The following is a 9,624-nucleotide window of genomic DNA, read 5'->3' on the forward strand; positions in this document are numbered from 1 at the left end:
GGATTTTGCAGATGTAATTAATGTCCCAAGTCAGTTGACTTCAAGAGAGGACAACACCTTGGGCGGGCCAGACCTAATCAATTGAGTCCTGACAAAGAGACTCAAAGCATGAGGGATTGAAAATGAAAAGCGAATTCTTGATTGCTGGCTTTGAAGATGGAGTCAGCCATGGATGTAGGCAGCCTCTGGTTGCTGAGTGCAGTGCCTGGATAACAGCATACAACAGCAAGAAACTTAATTCCGTCATACCACATAAGCCTAGAAAAGGACCCCACAGGGGAATGCAAGTAGGCTGACATCTTGATTTTAGCCTTTTGAGACCTTGAGTAGTGAACACATCACCACCATGCAGATGTGTTACAGTTCTATGGGGCGGAATTGCTACTATGTTTTATTTATTTGTTACTCAGTAATAGAATACTAACCCAGTAGCACTTGTTTATATTGAGACATAACCTCTACACCATATGACATGGTATGAATCAGCACACTAGGGATTGCGGTACTCCTGGAAGCCATTTCTACAATGGGCGACTTACTTCAGCTGTAGACACAAGTGATTGAGTAGGTGTATCCTATGAGGCCAAATGTGTTTCAGTTCAACTTTCCCTTCATCAGCACCCAAAAAATAATAATAATTGTGGATACTCTAGTACCTCCTAACACAGAGCGAATGTGATAAATAGGAAGTCTGAAATGAGAGTGACAACAGAATTTACTAAGGTTTATATATCTTACTTTCACAACTTTTACCCCCGAAAAAGAAGCTTATCCATGTGAACATATTCACCTTGGTTCGTACAAGTGAGGGACCCTGAACTTAAGCTGTATTAGCTTCATAGTAAATCTTCCTCTTTCTGTATCCTTAGTACCTGGCATATAAATGGCAGGTCTCAAATAATTCTTTCTTGTACAGCTGTATTAAATTAATCATTAGGTGTTTAGTGGCTAAGTGATTCAAAATTTTAAGTGAATAAATGTTGGGGCGCCCGGGTGGCTCAGTCGGTTAAGCGTCGGACTTCAGCTCAGGTCATGATCTCACAGTTCGTGGGTCTGAGCCCCACATCGGGCTCTGTGCTGACAGCTCAGAGCCTGGAGCCTGCTTCACATTCTGTCTCCCTCTCTCTGTGTCTCTCCCCTGCTTGCTCTCGCTCTCTCACTCTCTCTCTCTCTCTCTCTCTCTCTCAAAAATAAACATTAAAAAATTTTTTAAAAAGGTTTAAAAAAGTGAATAAATGTTAATTGAGAGATGCCTGTTTATTAAGTCCACTTTCTATTTCTGTATCCTGGGTCACTCATAATAAAACATATTATATATATTTACTTCCTCATCTCTGCTTGTTTCCAAGAAAGAAAAGGTAAGTAATTCAGTTTGGGAGGTTCAATTAGTAATTCATAATCAGTCTGTATTTCTATAAGTAAGCAAAATGGCTTGTCTCTGGGTTCAGATGAGAATCTCATATTTTGTGTTTGGATTTAATGTATTTTGGGGTGAAAGCGTAATCTTACAGAAGTGAATTCAGTTGATTCAAAGAGAGGAACCCTCTAGTTCCAGAGAGCTTGCCTATAATCAATTTTTCCAAAGGAAAAATTAATGCAAGGAATAGTATATCAATGTCAAATAATCTTCCTTTCTATCAGACACTTTTGTGTAATTTGTATCAAATGCTGTATCAATAAAATTTAAGTACTACCTAATTATTAAGGGTAAAAAAATGTTCTCCATTGTCTAGTCATGAAGACTTCAAAATAAGATGCCAAACTGATGGGAGCCTGCAGTTCTTCTAATAAAGATTACTAACCTATGGTATCAGAAAAGACTACTTTTAGGGAATAAGATGGTAGGCAAACTTCTACTTGTTCGTACCTTAAACTTGCTTAACTAAAGGATTCCCCTACCTCTGCTTAATCTAGATTTCTTTAACCTGAAACTTCAAACGCAGAATCAACTGCAGTAATATTTGGATACAAGTGTTTTTGTAGGTAGAAAAATAATTGAGTTCCCATAAAATTAGTCAAAGAAGTTAATGAGAAGATGGAGATAACTTGCTTATTCTGTTGAAACATATGAATCCTTAAGGACTTGGGAGAAAGCAAGCCGCAACTTTAAACACAAAATCCTGTTTGTCATTGTAGTCTGACCTCAAAACAATCCACTTGAAATATAATTCTTAAAAACTGGAAAATATGTTTTCTCCAGCTTTTCCAACTGTAAAAATTATGATTTTTCAGGTCCTTTATCTAAAATATTTTTAGGGGTTCCTGGGTGGCTCAGTCGGTTAAACATTTGACTTTGGCTCAGGTAGCGATCTCACAGCTCAGTTCGTGAGTTCAAGCCCGCACTGGGCTCTCTGCTGTCAACATGAACTCCCCTTTGTATCCTCTGTTCCCCTCTCTCTCTGCCCCTCCCCCATGCGTGTTTGCACACGCACACATTCTCTCTCAAAAATAAACATTTAAAAAAATAAATAAATAAAACATGTTGGGGGGACCTGTGTGGGTCAGTCAGTTGGGCATGTGACTCTCGATCTCAGCTCAGGTCTTGACCTCAGGGTCTGAGTTCACGCCCTGCATTGGGTCCCACCCTGGGCACGAAGCCTACTTTAAAAATAAACAAACAAATAAATAAACTAATAAATAAATATTTTAGAAGTGCCAAAACTAGAATAAACTTCTTTACTGATGCATCCAGAGTAAAAATTTATTGTAGATAAGTTAAATGGACCTATTTTGACCCCACAGTATCTTGATTTTAGATGGTGAGACATTTATTAGATTCCTGTTTTCACTTCTTGATTTCTTCACATTGTGCTATTTCTAGAATGACTTCTGAGATAACTCAGTGATCCTGTCTCTGGTGTGAACCCCGTGTAGTCCTTTCCTACCTTTTATCATAGTGTGTCCATGAGACCAGAAAAATACAGCAGAAGTGAAAGTTGACGGCATATAACCGCTGACGCTGGGTCACGGAAGGCACTGGGGTTCTGGCCTTGTGATCAGCTGCCATGTGATGAGGATGCTCAAGCAGCCTTGCGGACAGGTCCGTGTAGTACTGAGCTAAGGCTTCTGCCAACAGCGAAGTGCGGCAGCCATCTTGGAAGTGGGTCTCCAGCCCCAGTCAAGCCTTCAGAGGACTGCAGCCCTCTCCAAAAGATTACTGCAACCCCACGTGAGAGCCCAAGCCAGAAACACCCAGCGAGGTGGCTCCTCGACTTCTAATGCACAAAAATTGTATGACAATAGTTTATTGCTGTTTTAAGGTTGTACTGTACTTTCTCATATGTTTACTTGAAGACGTTCTTGGAAATTGATCCCTAGATTTCTCAAATTGAGAATTTAAAAGAACAAAAGTGCAGCAATAATTCTTGGCACAAACTTAAGTTGTTAGCCTTGCAGATTTTTTCACATTTATTTATTCACTTATTTGAGAGAGACAAGGAGGGGAGGGGCAGGGAGAGAGAGAAGTCCAGCAGGTTCTGCACTATTAGTTCAGAGCCTGACATGGGGCTCGATCCCATTTGTGAGATGTGAAATGAGCTGAAACCAAGAGTCGGCCACTTAACTGCCTGAGCCATTCAAGTGCCTATAGCTTTGCAGATTTTTTAATGAGAGCCTGTAGGTATAATCTAAATTTTAAAGAACATATTTATTCTTTTAATAACTTTTATTTTATTTTTTTATGTTTACTTATTTCGTCTTCTCTACACCAATGTGGGGCTTGAATCACAACCCTGAGATGAAGAGCTGCACACTCTTCCAATTGAGCCAGGCAGGCGACCCAGGACAATTTTTAAAAATTTTTTCGCTTTTTAAAATTTATTTTTAAATTTATTTTGAGAGGGAGAGACAGAGAACAGAGCATGAGCAGGGGAGGGGCAGAGAGAGAGGGAGGCACAGAATCTGAAGCAGGCTCCAGGCTCTGAGCTGTCAGCACAGAGCCCAACGTGGGGCTCGAATCCACGATCCGAACTGTGAGATCGTGACCTGTGCAGAAGTTGGACGCTTAACCAAGGGAGTCACCCAGGTGCCCCCTTTTATTTTGAAAAATTAGACAGTTTGGGGAAATACAGTTCTGTTTTCTCCAGATTACAAGTGAAATATGATTCTGTGGTGATCATTTTCCTCTGTCTCACTCCATATGTTAAAATTTCTAAAAGTGAGATTATGAGACGCAGAGCTAAGAACTACATAGGTGGGAGGGGCTGCAGAGGGTCGAAATGTGACCTCACAGTTCCCTGTACCCCTTAACTTTTAAGATCCCTTTTCACTCAAAAGACATCAGTGACAGAGGTTTTCTGTGTCCACATCTCGCACTACGACACGGCTAGCTTATCATTTCTTCAACAATGGAGAGAAAAAGGCTTTCTCTTCATCAAAATTTGAAGACCTTTAGGGACCAAGAAGAAAAGAAATTGAAGCCTCGTGGGACAGAGAATGGTTCTGTCCTCAGCCAGTGTGAGCCAAACTCCTCATGCATCCCCATTCTCACTCCGAACCCAACTCTTCCAAAACAAGGAACACCTACCAATTAACAGGGGACCAGAACACATTAGAGATAAGTGGAGAGAGAGGTCTGAAGCAATTTCATGCTCTGGTCTCTGCTGACAGAAAAACCTAACATTGCAGATAATAACTGTGATGGTACACGGCTCTGTGGGAGTTGGTTTTTTATTATGCTTACATACATCTGCAAAATATCATTCACTGCAGTCTGGCATATATGCTCGCTTCTGGTAATGACATGCTTTTCAGAGTGCTCGTGCATCTACCTCTCAGCAATTTTATTATGTAAGCGGCCAGAATTATTATCTCTGTTGAACAGATGACAGAAAGTTTGAAAAGAATTTTCTCAAAGTCAGCCAGTTAGCGGCAGGGAAGACGGTGATTGAGGCCTCCTGGAATCCAACATTGGGTCTTTTGCTAGACCACTTTCTCTACTGAAAGCATGAGGTAAATGTAAAGGACTTAGAAAACTAGTTAATTCAGAACACTATCCTAGGTTTTCACTCACTTTAAAATTTTTTAAAGATTAATTACTGAATTAAAATACTTAGGTATTTATACTAAAAAATCTACTATTTTATAACATGAGCTTATTATTATTCCAATATTCACTGTTTCTCTCGTCTGCACACTTATTAGGTCCTTTCTATTACAAACGATCAGTCCACTGGTAAGAAGAATAGCCTACACATAAAAGAAAGTTTCTTCAAACACCTACACACGCATTGACTAAGGATATGAATTTGTGATCATTAAATGTGTACTCTTCAGTTAAGCTTTTGAAGGATGAGCAAAATGGAGTGGAAGAGAGAAAACAGTCATTTCTGGCTTTGACATGTGGTCAGGAATAGGTGACAAATAGAAAATGAAACAGGGAATGTTAAGCTTGCTACTCAACTAGAATATACATGGCAGACGAGGGGGGTCCGGTGAGCAAAGTACAAGGGAGACGGCCGTCGGAGCATCTGAAATGACTCAGTAAAAGCACTCACTAGGAAAGATGACGATGCCCTTTAAGGCCCAACTTAGATGGCTCTTCCTCTGCAAAAACACACTCTCATTTCCCAGAACAACGTTCTGTCCTCCAAAATGATACATTACCTCTCCTGTAGACTTTGTAGGCCAAAGCTACCCATGACTTAGCACGAGGAGACTCTAATCTACTTTAAGGCAAGATCTTTCTTGGGCTTATGGAACTCCTGGACATTCTTAGCGACAGGTTGGAGGTAGAAGACAGGGAGAGGATGAAAGGAAGGGGACATAATGTGTTTGTTTACTGTCTACTATGAACTTGACATTGTGCTAGACACTTCCTGTAGTTTCAACTAAGGCTTAGAGTGTTTAATAATTTATTTATCAATTTATCAAATGATAAATGGTCAAATCAGGATTTGAACCTACTTCTTTCTTTTTCCAACACTGGCACTGAGCTTATGAAGCTCAGTAACAATAAATATTAAGCATTTTCTGGAAAATTAGTTCCATCATGGCATTTAAAAATGGCTGAAAGTATTTCACAGTGGTTCTTACTTATTTCTGGGACATGGACCTATGCAAGAATCTCTCTCATGAAATTACGCATATGCAAATACATACAACATTTTGCATACTATTTTTTTTACATTTTTTTTTTTTGAGAGAGACAGTGAGACAGAGCATGAGCAGGGAGAGTCAGAGAGAGAAGGAGACACAGAATCCGAAGCAGGCTCCAGGCTCTGAGCAAGCATTCAGCACAGAACCTGATGTGGGGCTCGAACCCACCAACTCTGAGATCATGACCTGAGCCAAAATTGGAAGCTCAACTGACTGGGCCACTCAGGCGCCCCACTGCATAGTATTTCTTGAGGATCACAGGACCCCCAGTGTGGAATCAAGGACTAGCTGAAGGACCAGGGAAACTAAAGAACCTGTGGATTACAGTATTTCTAACCAGCCCTCTCCCATCTGGACCACTTCACTGCTCCCCTCCTTCCATAGTCTGAGCGCAATCAAAACCAGAGAAAATTTAAACACATATAAAGTGTGGTTGGAAATAGCAAATGCGAAATTCCAATAGAACACTTTATTTTAAAATATGGAGAACTTCAATAAGGAGACCTTTGAGAATGTAGTTTAACAATCTAAATTTCACAGTTTTGACCTTCAGACCATGCATGATGTAAGACAGAGATGACGTTATCAAAATTCATCCCCAAGGGAGAGAAATAGCTGATAAACTGAATGGACAATCCTAGGAAGTATACTACCACTAGGGGGAAAAGAGGTTTCTTTATGTCATTCTGCCTGAGGAATTTTCTTGAAGTATGTTTTCAGGTTTTGGGGGCTAAGTAAAATATTTCAAATGAAGTTTCTATTTTTTTTACTTATACCTGTATTGTTTCAAAGAGGACTTAACATAGCATATAGACATAGAGAAAATAAAACAAAACATGATGACTTACATGTAGAAAAAAAGAAAGGTAAATAAAAGAGCCAGGAATGGAGATGATTTTTAAAATATGAAGTTATGCAATAACTGGGCCTTCACTCCCTCATGGTAATTTTAAATAATTATGTGGTACTAAGAGTTATGTGTTAAGTATATGTTTTCCATAATTTATAAAACATCTTCACATAGAATATCTTATTTGACTTGACTTCGTTAGGCAAATATTACATGCATTCCAGATAAGGAGAATGAGGCCCAAAGACAGACTTGAAAATCAGGTCTTCGCTCTCTCTTTTCATCAGATGATACTGCGAGGTAGCAGGCGGTCATTACAACGTCTGTGTACGTCAGGAGTGGAGTAACGCACTTCAGTCCTGTGCGAGAACGATGCGCATTGACTCATGTGGCCCTGACGCTGGGAGCTTCAGACCTGGAGGTCGGATCGACGGAAAATTAGGCTTCGGACTTCCGAAGAGCCCTTTAACACTTAACTCCTTCACTTTATAGACGAGCACATTGAAGCTGAAGAGGCCAAAGGACTTTTCACAATCATCCAACCAGTTAACGCTAGTGCCACAAGCCAGGCTTCCTAACCTTTTCCTGTTTAGTTTTACACTGTGCTGCCTCTATAGCTCTACATCCATTTTTCTTTTCTTTTTAACATACTCTGCTCTGATCTCCTTTCTCTTCAGTTTCCTGTGCCTGTCTGATAAAGTACTATATGCATAGTGACCTGGCTACAAGCCCCTGTGTGACCGGCACCAGTGACTTCTCCAGCGAGTCACCCTCTCTAACAGCATGGGAATGCCTCTGCTCTGTAAGGACGTTCAGCATTTGTGTGTCATCCCGACAGAGCTGTCCTGCTGAGGCTATTTGTAAAGGCCATACCTCTGGGGGTAGAAAGCAACTGAGTGTCTCCTAGAAGGAGAGGCCATCCTCGATGTCTATCACTCATGAAAGACCTGAGTGAAGGCACTCAGGAAGGACAAAATGGCCTCTGGAACCTGGAGGATTGGGCAGGGACCTCCCCTTCCCTAAAGTAAAAAGGAGTGGACCAGTTTATGCAATGTCAGGTAACTTTCCATGTCAAATTTTTTCCTAGTGTTTCTTCATTTTTGAAAGAGAGACCATGAATGGGGTAGGGGCAGAGAGTGGGGGTGGGGGGGAATAGAGGACCCAAAGCGGGCTCTGCGCAGACAGCAGAGAACACGATGTGGGTCAAACTCATGAACGTGAGATCAATCCTGACTCGAGCCAAAGTTGGATATTCAACCTACTGAGCCATCCAGGTGTCCCTCATGTTAAATTCTTGGGTGCTGTCCCTGAAGCTTTAGTAAAATCCCCTCCAAATACTCCAAAAACCACCTGTGATTTCATACTTGATGAGGCCATTCAAGCCCTGTATGTAGTAAGCAACCAACCACAGCGGGCTCAGCATGAAGGTTATCAGTAGAATTACGTAATGAGAGATCCCAAAAGAGAGAGCATATTAGGCAAGCAACGATCACAATGTTCACCAGCGATGATTGTCCTTCCTTCTACTGCTGCCACCAGAGGATATGGGTTAGTACATGAGCTTCCTCAAGCAACTTTAAATTCTTTCAACAGAGCCATGAACTTTGCACTTTGTGCTCCTTTGTGCCTTCAGTTCCCATCCCCAAACTTTTGTCCTTTTGACAAGCTCTTACTCACTATTATTCCTGGTTCAAACATTTCCTGACACGTTAACTCTATCCATTACCTCTTCTTCCAAAACCGTGCTCCTTTACAACAGGGTCTGCCTTCGGTTGCAATGCCTAGCAATGCGGAAACAATAGGTACTCAGTAAATGGTGGTTGAATGGACAAAAAAGTCACTTTGCTTTTTCCTTTAAATGTATTTTTTCGGGACGCCTGGGTGGCTCGGTCAGTTCAGTGCCCTGCTCTTGATTTCAGCTCAAATCATGATCTCATGCTTCCTGAGTTCAAGTCCAGTATCAGGCTCTGCGCTCAGTGTGGAATCTGCTTGGGATTCTCTCTTGGTCCCTCCCATACTTGTGCACGCTCTCTCAAAATAAACTTCTAAAAATCCACGAACACTGCAAAAAAGTTCAAACCGTATATGGAAAATTCAGGGGAAAGTAGCTTTTTCCTCCAGCCCCATTCATCTTCCTAGTGGTGTTTCCTTGCAGTGTGACTACCCACATACCGGTATTTCAGTGTATTCTTGTATTTTTTTTAACAATGGTAAAAATATACGTATTATCTATATAACAAAATATAACTTATAAATACGTGGACATATTTAGCATATAAATGTGACGCTGATTATCTTCTATGTAAATACTACATGTATACAGCGATTTGTGCCTTGCTTTTTGCTTGTCAGGCTTTTTTCGTAAGAGCCATGGAATATTCCACCATAGGAGCATACCATAGTTCTCTCCACACTCTCTAATGTGCGGTTTGCAATTTACAAATAATTCCATTTTCACTGTCAAGCCTCCGACCCCCAGATAGAAATACCGTCTCACTTCTACCCACTCCAGCGGCTGCAGCGTTCTCAAAACACCTCTACAGGCCCAGAGCCCAGCCTTGCACGGAACGTGCCCCGCGCCCCCGCCGCAGGAAGGAAGGACGCGGCGCCCATGCGCGTCGCGGCGACGGCACCGAACCTTCCACGTCCGTCCCCGCCCCCAGCGTCTCCGGGCCGCC

This window comes from Suricata suricatta, chromosome 15, assembly GCF_006229205.1.
Source record: "Suricata suricatta isolate VVHF042 chromosome 15, meerkat_22Aug2017_6uvM2_HiC, whole genome shotgun sequence".
NCBI lineage: Eukaryota > Metazoa > Chordata > Mammalia > Carnivora > Herpestidae > Suricata > Suricata suricatta.